The 13968-nt window shown below is 36.8% G+C and overlaps 1 protein-coding gene across 3 annotated transcripts in view; it reads right to left on the reverse strand.

Annotated features, from left to right (window-relative positions):
- Window positions 1–13968, reverse strand: part of GRIK1 (glutamate ionotropic receptor kainate type subunit 1) — a 1940968-nt gene that overhangs the window by 249516 nt on the left and 1677484 nt on the right. The gene's annotated exons all lie outside the window — the stretch shown is intronic.

Raw genomic sequence — 13968 nt, forward strand, 5'->3', positions numbered from 1 at the left:
GAACTTCGTTAGCCAAAGGCCTTCTGTGTTAGCCTGTACTTCAGAGAAGTAGATACCAAACAGGAGAGGTCCCAGGACGGAACCCTGTGGTACTCCACTTGTTACTGGTTTGAGGTCAGATTTGGATTCTGCAACTTATAAAGTGTGGGTTCTGTCAGTGAGCCAGTTGGCAATCCATCTTGTGACGTAGGGATTTATGCCTAGTTTAGTGAGCTTAGCTATAATTCCAGAATGGGGGATGGTGTCGAAAGCCTTGGTGAGGTCAAGATAGGCTGTGTGAACCACCTGACCCTCATCTATGGCTTTAGTGACTGCCTCAAAGTCAATCAGGTTCAGGAGGCATGATTTGCCTTTCACAAACCCGAACTGGGTAGGATCCAGAGTTTGGAGGTTACCAATGTCTTTGTTTATGAGTTCTATGATGATATTCCATGGCTTTGCAGACCAGGCTCGTCAGGCTAATAGGTCTATAGTTCTCACCAACCATTCTAATGTGTTCTTGGTCCACCCCAAAAAGACTGCAATTTTTATGTACATTCCAATGGATATTGTAAAAGTGTAAATTGACAAGTAATGCCAGGGCAAAGTTTTTAGTTACTTGTCCACAGGTCCAAAATTCTCTTTCCAGGCCTGGAATGCAAAGGAGGGTTATCCATACTCTTATGTATTTTTGGGATACAGAAGATACTGGAAGTCCTGGAGTGGGAAACTCTGAGAAAACTATGCTCGGCTATTGCTAGCTGGTCATTCATTAATAGATTTTCTAATGACATATCTGTTTTATGATAACCTATGTTCATCTCATTGATAGATGTTTCCTCATATGTGTCATTGTATAATAAAACTAAAATGTTATTAATGTAGTCATTAGTGTTAGATTTCATCACTCTAACCTGCCTAATTTTCATAATATCTTTCAGGAATTCCCACTCTGTAATATTTAAATTAGAGGTAAAATGACAATTAGTAGAATTGCAAAGTAGTTTCCTAATATCATATTCAGACATTTTTTTCAAATATGTTAACCATTAGGTGTAAGGGTGGGTTGAACACACTCAGTCTTTTACATTCATGTTATACGCTATCAATTCTTCTATTATCATTTTTAAAATAAAAAAAAGTATTTCTCAAACAAATCTGCCAAAAAGCCTGACACTTCCATATCACTCAAATTGTAAATTTTAAAATCGCCTGCACTGTTGAAAATAATATTACAATGTTCTAAGGATGTGTCTGCCAAAAAATTGCCCCCCTCTGCCCCTCTGTTGTGGAACTTCTTGAATGTATCTCTTCCTACTCCTTGGTGTCCCAGTGTTCCCCTCCCTCTGATTCCTCAATTGTTCTGATCTCATCAGAGGGGAGAAATCCTAAAGAGTCCAGCTCTACTGTCCCTTCACCATCCTCAGGGACATTATGAATGAGGTGGTTGTTAAAAGCAACATCATTAACATTCAAAGTACTGTTATCATGGGTACTTCTCATGGTGGAGGAAGGGATATGCCCGTTTACCCCTTAACAGTTTTTTTTTTTATTTTTTTAGCCCTAAGGTCAGATATGGTATGATCAGTCTTGACAAAAATAGCTTTACAGTCATTTTTTTACTGTCAAACAGTAAGTTTGATTAAATACTAGCATCCAGTTTAGAAATGGAATAGATTAAACCAAGCATTTTCCTATCATTGTCTCTGATTAAAACCTGTAACAGTTCACATGTCTGTTAAAAAGTTCAAGTAACTCATAGCATAAGTCCGAGTCCTTTTCTAGACCTGTGGCATATTTCATATGTCTCCCTTTGGGAATCCATTCATACATCAGCTACTCTCTAAGATAACTGTTTTCAAGCTGTAACATTCGATATTTGAAAGTATAATCCTGAAAAGTTTTCATTTGCTTGTCCACAGACTAGACTGGAGTCCCGGGATGAGAATTTTGGTACTGTGGACAAGCAACTAAAAACTTTGCCCTGGCATTACTTGTCAATTTACACTTTTACAATTTCCATTGGAATGTTCATAAGAATTGCAGTCTTTTGGGGGTGGACCAAGAACACATTAAAATGGTTGGTGAGAGACCAAAAATTGTTTACAAAAAGGATATTTGTTTGAAAACATTTCTTGAATGGCCTTACCTGCCTATTTTAAATGGGGGAATGGACAAGTGTGGACATTGCCCACAGTGTCTTTATATCTGGGAAGGAATCAATTTCTTCTTGCTGAGTTTTGGGGAAATTAAGTTAAACCAAAAATATTACTGTGGTAGTAAGGGTGTTATGTAACATTGCAAAGTGCCAATCCTGTGATGGTTTTTATATAGGCAAAATGAAAAGGGCTTTGAGATCTAGAATTTATCAACATCAGTATGACATTCACAAGAAAGACGAGAGAAATGCTTTGTTCAAACATATTAAAAATTATTCCACCCAATCTTTTAAATTTGTCACCATTGACCATGTTGATCTAGGTTGGGGGGCCTTCAGATGAGTTTCTTGAATACAAGGAACTCCCACTATCTTCTATATCCCAAAAATACATAAGAGTATGGATGACCCTCCTTTGCATCCCATTGTGGCTTCAAAGGCATCAAAGACATTTCCATTAGCATTATATTGATCACCATACGAAGGAGGTACTGGAAAAACACCCACACTTATACAATGATTTGTGGGATTTTCTTTCTAAGTGTCAGATGATCTCTATACTGATGATATAATTTTTGTAACTATCGATATGCAAGATCTTTTTTTGGTCATTCCTCATAATGGGGGTCTTTAGTGGTTCTACAAATACCTTTGTTCTAATTCTGATTTAGAACACACAAAAAATCTTACCTTGAGGGTAATCATGGAAGCAGACCTTGAAAACAATTTTATTATTTTTGAGAACCAGCTATTTAGATAGGCCAGTGGTGTTGCGATGGGGGTGGCTTGCACCCCCGTCTTTGCCAATGTTGTGTTAGCCCACTAGGAAAACATTTTTGCGTTTACCTCTGAGTTTAGAAATTGTTGGTCTCTGTACGGTCATTTCTTTGGACAATATCATAATTTTCTGGACAGACACTGAGGCTAAGTTAGACCATTTTTTTCAGTATCTATATTCTACAAAACATTTTCTTAAATTTACCATGGAAGTACAAGCTGATAAGGCAAATTACCTTGATGTCACCATTATGAGGAATAGAAACTTGAAACAATGTGAGTCTACATTATATTGAAATCCCACTCATTCCAACTCATTGTTACATTTTAATAGTTAGCATCCCCTTCACCAAAAGAAGTCTATAGTGAAAGGACCATGTGTGAAGCTAGCCCAAATCATGTCCAATGATCTTACATTTCTGGATGAGTGTGACAAATTCAAAGGCATGTTAATAAGGAGAGGGTACACTGAACTTTTTTTGAGATAATATTTTCAGGGAGGTAGCAAAGAAAAGAAACTTAGATCACTTCATACCATTGCTAGGCATAGCTAATGGAGGGCAACCTATGGCTACTAACAGTGACTCAGGCATAGGTGAAAGCCAAGGTCAATTTCAGAAAGCCTTGGTGTTACCCTTTAATTTACACTTTTACAATATCTGTTCAACTGTGCATAAACATTGGAGTCTTTTTGGGATGGACCAAGAACATATTAGAATGGTTGGTGAGAGACCAACAATTGTTTACTAAAAAGATATTTGTTTAAAAACATTTCTTGAACAACCTTACCTGCCTATTTGCAATGAGGGAATGGTCAAGTGTGGAAATTGCCCACAGTGTATAATATTTTGGAAGGGACTAGTTTCTCTTTGATGAGTTTTGGGGAAATTAAGTTAAACCAAAAATATTACTGTGATAGTAAGGGTGTTATAGACATTGCAAAGTGCCAGTCCTGTGATAGCTTTTGTATAGGCAAAATGAAAAGGGCTTTGAGATCTGGAATTTATCAACACCAATATGAAATTCACAAGAAAGATGAGAGAAATTCTTTGTTTAAACATATTAACAATTATTCTACCCACTCTTTCAAATTTTTTACCATTGACCAGGTTGATCTAGGTTTGAGGGGGGACCTTCAGATGATTTTCTTGAATGCAAAGAACTTAGATGGCAGTTGAAATGTAACTCTACTTCATTTCCAGGGCTAAATGAAATGGTTTCAATTTGTAGTGTGTTCAAATTAAAGGCAGGTTATGTCATCTGAAAATTAGTGGTAATAAATGCTGATACATTTTGTTTTTGTATTATTGATTAACATGTGAATTTAAAATTAGGTTTTTGGTTCATTATTTAAGTATTCAATGATTTGTTTGTTAAAGTTTCGCATTTATTGCACATTGTCACTTTAAAAGTATGCATTAGTAACTCCCTTTCCCTCCTCACTCAATCTCTCAGACCCGTTATAACATGCTTAACTACCTCACTTCATCTCAACTCCAAATACATATCTGACTGGCTTGCACCTAGTGTCCTCTCACTATCACGTATACTACTCACTCAGTCTCCTCTATTACTCCTCTATCTTCCTCTTCCATCCTATTAGCCCTCCTAGCTTGTTCCACCTTCGTGTGGGGTATCTGCTTTATATCTGTCTGAGTTTAGTGTAATATTTGTATATAAGATTTAGGCATATGAGTTTAGAACAGTATCTGTTTGAGCTTAGTACTATCTGTATATACATCCTAACTTTATTCCTAGCCTTTAGCTAGATATTGGTATATTTGTTCATTACTATGTTTCGTACTGCATGCATAGCTAATGTTTGCTGCAGTATGTATTATTTGCTATTGTATGTATATTCAATTGTTCTTCATGTACTCTTCTGCTCATTTATTGTTCTGTGGAGCTTTTCTACCAGAGTCTCCACTAAAAATGGACCTGTGTCCAGTTGGAATTTCTCAATAAACAAATGTAAATAAACAAATAAATAAATAAATAACTGTGGCTGCTTGAGCTGTATAAATTAACTACAATTCTGTGGATATGTTATTCTGAAGAAGTCCATTGTACTCGGATGAAAGTAGTCAATTCTGTGTATTAAAGTGCAGAGTATCTTGTTCCTGGCCTTTTCTTTTGTGTTTTCTAGTTTTTGGACTGTGCTTTGTTTTACAGATCATATTCATGCAAGATAGTGGACTTTTGTATAAAGGTCACCAAAGCAACGGGTAAGGTCAAAATGGCAAACACCACATACCTCAACCTGGCCATAGCTGTTGACACAATCCCTCACTCAGGCTTAGTAGAAAAGCTAAATAAACCTGGAATAAATCCGTGTCACCAGCTGGAGTGCCAACTGGCTGACAGATAAAATGCAAGAAATCAAAACTGGGGGAGTTACTTCCACAAAGGCAGCATCACCAATGGAATCCCTTAGGATTCTGTAATGGGGCTTCTCCTGTTAGGCATTTACTTTTCTGAATTAAAAGCCAGTACCAATGGTCTCTGGCTGACTGTAAGCTAGAAGCAGTCACTCAATCTCCAAATGACTCAGCCAGTCATCATTTGTCCCAAATAAATAACTGGTAGCAAAATCATGGACTGAGACTGTTGTTGTTTGTCTTTAGGCTTTTCCCGGTAAGGGGTCGCCACAGCAGAACTCCGGTCCGCTAATGATTGGCAGTAGATTTTTACGAAACGCCGAGGTGCCAGCTCGATGCCCAACCTTCAACGAAGGCACGCCCATTTATGCACGCATGTCTTTCGAACACTACCCAACCACGGGGAGGACATGCAGACTCCACACAGAAGGCACTCCCAAGCCAAGCCGAGAATTGAATGGGAGAACCTCTTGCTGTGATGCCACAAAATGCATTACTGTTTACTTCGGGAAGTCATCTAACCCAGGGAACTTCACAGACAATAAACCAGTATGAGTTGACCCAGTTGTCTGGGATATGGGAACTTATGTGGATATGGCCTAACTTTCGTCCAACATGTGTCCATTGTCATAACAAAGTTGTTCTATATTGCTCAGCTTATAAACAAAGAGACTGTATCTAGGCCTAGGGATGACATTGTCCCCCATTATGCAGCCCTCATTAGACTAGTCATTGAGTATAATGCACCCTTTGGCATGTACCTGTCCAGAAATATGCAGCAACAGCAATACCCACAGAGATACCTTACTAAAAGGTTGCAAGGTCTAAACAATATGTTTAATATGGAGTGAGTCAAGTCAAAGCCTGTCACTATACTCAGTATCCATCAGACTGCTAGCAGGTGATCTGTGTCTAACATACAAGGCATCCTCTAACCTGATACTGATGAATTTACTGCACACCAGGAAGTCAAATAGCATCACAAACACTCACTCTAGGGATCTAAACTTCTTCTGCAACATCAACAGAACAGCTTGGAGGGACAGCTATATCTCACAAGCTTATCCTTGTCCATATTCAAGAACAACTTGATCTATGGATGGAAAACCAAACATTTACCCTAAGACTGCCCCCCTGTTATACTAATTGACAGAAGCATCTCCTAAATACTATGTTCCATACATGGGTACCTTCAAATTATCTATGGTATGATCCCTGTTATTCTCTTGAGGGGTGATATATAATTATTGATTATGGGATGTGGAAGGCCAGTCTAACAAAAATGGGATAGATTTATTTGAGCACCAAAAGGAAAGTTGGCTACACTTAAAATTGCCTACTAAGGCAACTAGCCTATTATTTACCTGCAAACCTATGAGCCCATTCAAGAGTTTTCCTGTTTCCAGTCGTGCAAACCTGGAGTTAGTTTATTTAATTTATGGGGATGTGGGAATAGAGCCCCCTATGTAAAAGCAGGTTTTGTGCTGTTTGTTAGTGATCATAAATGTTACTCATTTGTTTACATTTGTGATTATCATATTGGGGATCATTTATCTGAGATGCATATGCACACACACACGTGTATATATATATATATATATATATATATATATATATATATATATATATCTAGGACTATTGAACAAAAGTTCAATAGTCTGAATCCACAATGACCGAACGCACTTTAACTAAAGCATTTTCACCGAAAAAGTGCTTTATAAAAAAACCCCCAAAAACCAAAAAAAAAAAACAATAAATCTTCTTTTATGCAGGGGCACGCCCCCCTGCACCCATCATGTGGGGGGCTGTGCCCCTCACCCCCTACTTTTATGTTCTCACTCCGAGGTCGCACTACACTGGGGAAATGGGAATTCTCCCTTAACCGCACCGTAGTGTGACCGACACAACCAGCATACTTAACCGAAAGTGCTGCTTTGATAAACAGCACTTTAGGTTAGGTATGTTCGATGATTTTTGCTTCGGCAGAAAGTGCCGTCAGGGATCTGTACAGATCCCATATAGATATATATATATATATATATATATATATATATATATATATATATATGTATATATATATATATATATATTTGTATATGTATATATGTAAATATATAACTATATAGATAGATAATAATAGCAAGAAAGATCCAGCCATGACGGAGTCTTCGCAGTGTAAAGTCTTAAACCTTATGTAGTGAAGGCTCATGGGATATATGCAAATGACCCCTTAATGACCTACCAGTGTTTTACTTACATGGCTTCTGAGTGCCCACCACTTTTTACTTTATTTTTAAGTCTTTATGGGTACATTAAGGGGAATGTAGCTATATGTTTCAGTTAAAGTTGTTTAACTTGGGTATTTCAAATTCACTTCTTGAATTCTTGCTTTGTTGACTATCTTGACTAGACAGAATAATGAGTACCAGTTTACTAATGGAGTTTGCCTTTCTTTCCCATTTCCTCACTTCCTCTCATCATGAAGCCCTATTAGCTTGTTTTCCATTCTGTCTGTCCCTATACATCTCTGTGGAATAATCTGTTGGCACAGAGTCCAAGAGTTGTCATGCCTACACTCTATTCATTTATAATAAATATCTCACAGCTCCCTACATAGACGAATGCTCAGTTCAGTATATGTTTCATTCTCTGTCCTCCCTAGCATCTTTGCTGCTCTTCTTTAGCCTCCTGTACATACTGGCTTCTGGTTTCAGTAAATATTCTTCCTTTTTCAGGCTTTCTGTTTGCATCACCTTCTATCTTATTATCTGCCATCAGAAGTACTGTATTTACAGTGCTGAGAACAATGTGGAATCAGTGGATCATTTCTTGGCAGCCCTTTAAAAAGTTCTTCCTCTGACTCATGCACAGGTTATCCATTGTTTTCCTCCTCTTGTTTTTCAACAGTTAAGCAGTTGTTCTGAGCTTGTCCTAGTATTTAAATCAAGCATTGCTAAAATATCAGTGTCAGTGGCACAGCAGGTAGCACACTCACCTTTGGTGGAGAAGGATGCATCCATACATACACATATTTCAAGCATGGGCATTAATGCCCTTCTAGCTTGCCAATATACCAAAACACTTGTCCCTATAATAAATGTCCAGGCTGTTATTAAAAATATCTAAACTAGTACTTGCTTTAATGTAATCTGATAACCTGTTCCATGCATCAGCTACTCTGTCAGAGAACCAATTAGTTCACATTCTCTAGTACTTTTTGATAGCCCCAAACATTCCCAGAGGTAGTTGTCACTAAATGCCCTATATACCTGAATAAGATCTCCTCTTAGATATCTGTAAGAGACACTGTACAAGTTCAGATACTGTAGTCTTTCATAATAATAAATTAAATGTTCACATCCATGGATGCCCTTGGTATATTTCCGCTGTACTATTTCCAGTTTACTCATGCTTGTTTTCCTATAGGGTTTCTATATTGTTATTCCATACTCACGTTTGGGTCTAATGTAACTAACAAACAATTACTTCATTATGTTTGATTTCCTAGTCTTTATAAATCTTTTTATACAACCTATAGTTCTATAACTATCATTAACCAATTGGTTAATATGATTAGAAAAACTCATACCTGAACCTACCCATATACCCAGATCTTTAAATGAGTCTACAGTTTTAATCACTGTGTGATGTATTAATTATTCATCTTTTAATTTATATCTTCCAAATCTCATTTGCTTAGTGATTGATGTATTTATCATCATATTATTCTCCTGTGCCCAAATGGTCAATTTAGTCAAGTTATTTTGCAGGCATGCCTTACCTGTAACACATGTAATCAGCTTACCCAATTTCAAGTTGTCTGCATATAGACTGTAGAACACCTCAGATGAAAATGTTAGGTCTGAAAGATACAATCTAAATATGTAAGGACCTAGGACAGAGCCATGTGGGACACCCTGACTGTAACCAAGGATTTTGCCTGTCCAGTTGCTGTATGATACTTGACATGTCCTATTTGTAAAACATACAGCAAGTCTCCAATTTTGAGGGATCTCCCCATATTTTTATGACCTACTGAATAATAGATATAATGGTATCTCCCTTTTTAATTTCTCCAAATCTTTTGGCTTTCTAATACTGTGATGGGAATAGACCCCAATCCTAAGTCAAAGTACGATTAACGTTCATGAAATTAATATTATTTCACTCTTTGATGTCAGCCAGTAGTGCTCTTTGCATCACCCACAATGTGCCCAGTAAAGACTCCTTCTGTAATTCGTATGGAGTTACATATATTGGTAACATATCTAAATACGATTGTAAACTCCTTTTTATAAGACCCGTTGCTCTTACTACTATTGGAACTACCTGGGTATCTTTCTTCCACATTGCTCTTGTTTCTGACTGCAAATCCTGATATTTTATGACTTTGCTTCTCTCTGTATAGAGGGCACTGTAGTCACTGGGTGTAGCAATTTCAATGATTGATGCTACTTTTGTCTTCTTTTCCTGGACCACTACAACTGTTTTTCTAGCATGGTACTGTAAGCTCTTGCTGAAGTGTTCTCAGGTGATTGTTACTAATTCTGTCTCCTCTGTTACTAATTCTGTCTCCTCTCTGTGCTTTGTTTGGATCCAATTTGCTCAGTTCTTTTTCAATATAATCTAATTTTATTCCAGTATCTGGGGCTTCCTGGATGTCACTAGGACAACTTATCACGCCTATTGTGAAGCCAAACTGTTTTGCATAAGATTTTGTAAATATATCTATAATATGTTGCGTCGGAGAATAAATTTTAGAATCTACACACAATTTATCATTTTGTGTGTCTTTACTCTTTTCACATCTCATGTATCTACAAAAAGGTTTCCTGTTATGCTCAATATCTTTACATAATTTTTCTTCAAAATTTTCTTGATCTTGTCTCACACTATGCTTAATCTGTTTGTCTAACTTGTTTATTATAGTTTTCAAAGTTGTAGTTCGACCTCTCTTCCATTTCTTATATTTTTTGTCTCTCACCTTAATCAGATATCTTGTTCTTAAGGAAATATATCCCCTGATGTTGTCTGCCTAAATCCTGATGTTAAACATGTTTTTGATTTTTTGCACTCAAATAATTTCTCTTTCAAAACTTTCCACATTCCCATCTGCAGTTTTTCCACTAAACACCTTACTCCAGTTAGGAGTGGGTTTTATTCCCACACTAGTCAGATGGATTGCAGACACTGTAGTGCAGGATAAGGGAGGTGCTGCACTCCTGACATATTAAAGTGAGGTTCCATTTGCTTGAGATGGTGATTACTCAGGTGGATGCAAAACATCCTATAGCACCTATCGAAATAGTAGGAGACTTATTTTTATAAAACATTAAATATACAGTATACAAATGCATATGCTCCTACTAAAAATATTATTACATATCACATCAAAAAGAAAAATTAAGCTAATTTCATATTTTAACATCTTTGTCAACTTCCCCAGCCTTTAATCCAGAATACTTTTTAATTATCTGTATTAATCTACTACTACACCATATCTGATTCTCTAATAATTTATTGACACCTTCTTTTCCACATTACCCATATAACAGTCATTAATAGTCAGTCTAATCTCTCTTTCTTATTTCTATCCAAATGTCCATGTGATATGCATACAATCGCATCCATGCTTGAATTTTAAAAATTTCACATTTAAATTCCTTCTAATAATACTCTATTAAAATTTTTATGCTATCATATTTTAAAAATATGTTCCATGTTTTTTTCAACATTACAAAATCTACACAATCTAGCATAATTTGCTTATATTTTATTTCTATTTTAACTGGCAGCTTTCTTAACATCAAATGCTATACGAAATATTAAAGTTCTATATCCATTTTAAAGCTCAGCCTTCTTTCTTGTATTGGCTTTTTAATGTTTACATCTTTACTGTTCCTGACCTTAACATAATATTTTATAATTTCTGTTCTACTCTACTGCTTCTTCAGTTCCATTTTATATCCTATCCTTTTACTATCTCAAAATAACCTTCAATGCCTAATCCCTTTTTTCTGTTATCTTTTTTTCTTTCAACCAAATTTTATTATATTTTCCTACATTATTTTACCTATACAATCCTTTTTTTTTCTCAGGGAACTTTTTTTCAAAATCCAATACAAATGTAAATAAGCTAAAAACACAACAGAATTTTTCAAACCCAGCCCCTTTTTCTTCTTTCTTGCTGTAAGCTACCTCATTTTTAACTAGATTTAATCTCAACCCCCACAAAAAAAGAAAACAAAATTATTTCCAAAAATTACTATTTTTAATTCAATGGGAAAATATAAATACTCCCTTACATATTCTCACTTTCCTAAAACTACTAAATGTATTAAATATACATTCTTTATATAAGATAAATCAAAATGTTCATAGGATCAGAGGACCATAGGTGGTTACTAGGGTAATAATCATATGGCCCCTACAAGCCTAGCCAGGCTTTACTCTTATTTTTATGATCAACACCTTCAGTGGGATTCTGCTTGTTCATACTGAGCTGAATGGAGGAGGAGCACAGCCACAACACTGTGCTTAGATTTCAAATGACTAGAAGCTTCTGAGCTTCTTAAAAAACATAAGTTGCTTGTTTTCTTGCTTATTTTTACTATTCATTGCTTATTCTTACCATTTATTGCACTTTTTTATTGTCTGCTACCAACTTTCTTACTGTATTTTATTACTATAAACAAATTGCACTGTTGTACTACAATTGTCTGTCTTATTGGGCCTGTTAAATCACTTTAGTTACTGTTTTCACTGTTTTTAACACTTTTTTAACCATTTTTATGGTTTGAAATGTATTAACTGTGCATTTTCTCCATTTAAGCATCTATTTGTTTGTTCTGATTTTCCTGCCAAGGAATGTGTTATACAACTGATTTGTTTGCAGTTAAAAGCGTTCTCTAGATTCTCCTTGCTCTTTTTTGTTTAACACTTTTATTTAGTGTCCTACTGCTGTTTTTCTGTTGTGGTAAACATTTCTGTAGTGTTTTCTGCCTAGAATAGTGTAGCTAGTAACGGTAGCATAGTCCAGACTCAAGCTTGCTGTTTCTGGGCCTGGTTGTTTATTTGTACTGGTTGTTTGCTCTGACCACATTTTCTAGTCCTGTTATGACTCTGCCATAGTCCACATTGGTATGAACAACTTGAGATGTACCTCTCTGGACTATATGAAGGAAGACATGATTGAGCTCTTGGACTATGTGTCTCAGGCAGGTATGTCTGCAGCCTTAAGCAGCATTTTCCCTTCATTTAGAATGATGTCTCAATACTAAGAGAACATTATTGACTTCAATAATTGGCTTAGTTTTTGGTGTCATTCTAAGGTGATCCAGTATCTGTCAGACTTGGATGACATGATTGATAGACCTCGATGCTTTGCCAAAGATTGTCTTCATCTGTCAACCCTGGGATTTTTGGCTACTGGCTAAGGGTCTTGCCACACCCATAATGCCTTTTTAGGCAGTGTGACAAGGACAAAATTCCAGATGTAAAAATACCAACCAAAAACAATCTCATGGTCATGTCACTAGGAGTCTTAACATGAAACTGCACTCACTGGAAGCAGTCCTCACCCTGGAGGATGCACATATTTGTGCAGTCACAGAGACCTGGTTCAAGGCTTTGGAGAGCACCCCAGCCATACCAGATTACACCTCCTTCCACATATTCAGACCAAAACCTGAAGGCAAGAAAACTAAAGGAGGCGGTGTATCAATATTCATCAAGGATAAATACACCTCCAGAATGGTTAAACAGTATAATGCCCTAAAGATACTTTAGGTGCAATTAACTGTTAGTAGGACACATATTCAAGTCATTGCCAGCTACAGAATTCCGTCCATGAATCAGGACACCCACTCTGCCTATCTGGATCAACTTGAGTCTATCAAAATACATTCTAATACCATAGATTTGGGTGACTTTAACTACCCTAGCATTGCCTGGGTGAATTACTCATGCTCAATCTCACTTGCCCAAAGGTTCCTCAATTTTGTCACATCCAATGCCCTAGACGAGCTGGTTGACACTCCCACCAGGAGTGCCAACATCCTGGACCTGGTTCTTACAAATATGGCAGACCACTGTAGTTCCCCCACTCTGAGTTCATCCCTGGTGAGATCTGACCAAAAATCAGTCTCATTTGAGGTAACTATCACACCTGACCCTCCCATTGCAGGTTCTACACTAAAAAACTTCTGCCCTTCTCCCAAGCAGATTATAATCTCTTACAAGATGGTATAAATAGCTTCATTGCACTTCTCTCCTCAGTCAGAATTGGTAACTATGCTGAGCTCTACACCAATGCCCTCTACAAGCACCTGTATAACTGCATTGACTTGACAGTACCTGTTAGGACCAAAGCAAGCTCTTCAAGTAAAAGCAAACCTGTCTGGTGAACAACCACAGGCTTTACAATAAAAGGAAGAAACTGCTGTCCAAGAGAAAGAAGGAGTGGGCTCTAACCTGGAGATGGTGCCTCAGCTTAAATAAGCAAATAAGACTTCTTGTGAAGTCCTCCGAGGCAAACTATGAATCCAAATTACCTTCATCAACCAAGGACAACCATAAGGTGTTCTTTAGTTACATCTGTAACTTAAAAGGTAAGGCTCAGATTTGCACCAAACTGGTAGTTAATACTAACACATACAGTGAGCTGGTGGACATAGC

This window comes from Protopterus annectens, chromosome 5.part0, assembly GCF_019279795.1.
Source record: "Protopterus annectens isolate FY-2018-M chromosome 5.part0, PAN1.0, whole genome shotgun sequence".
Lineage (NCBI taxonomy): Eukaryota > Metazoa > Chordata > Ceratodontiformes > Protopteridae > Protopterus > Protopterus annectens.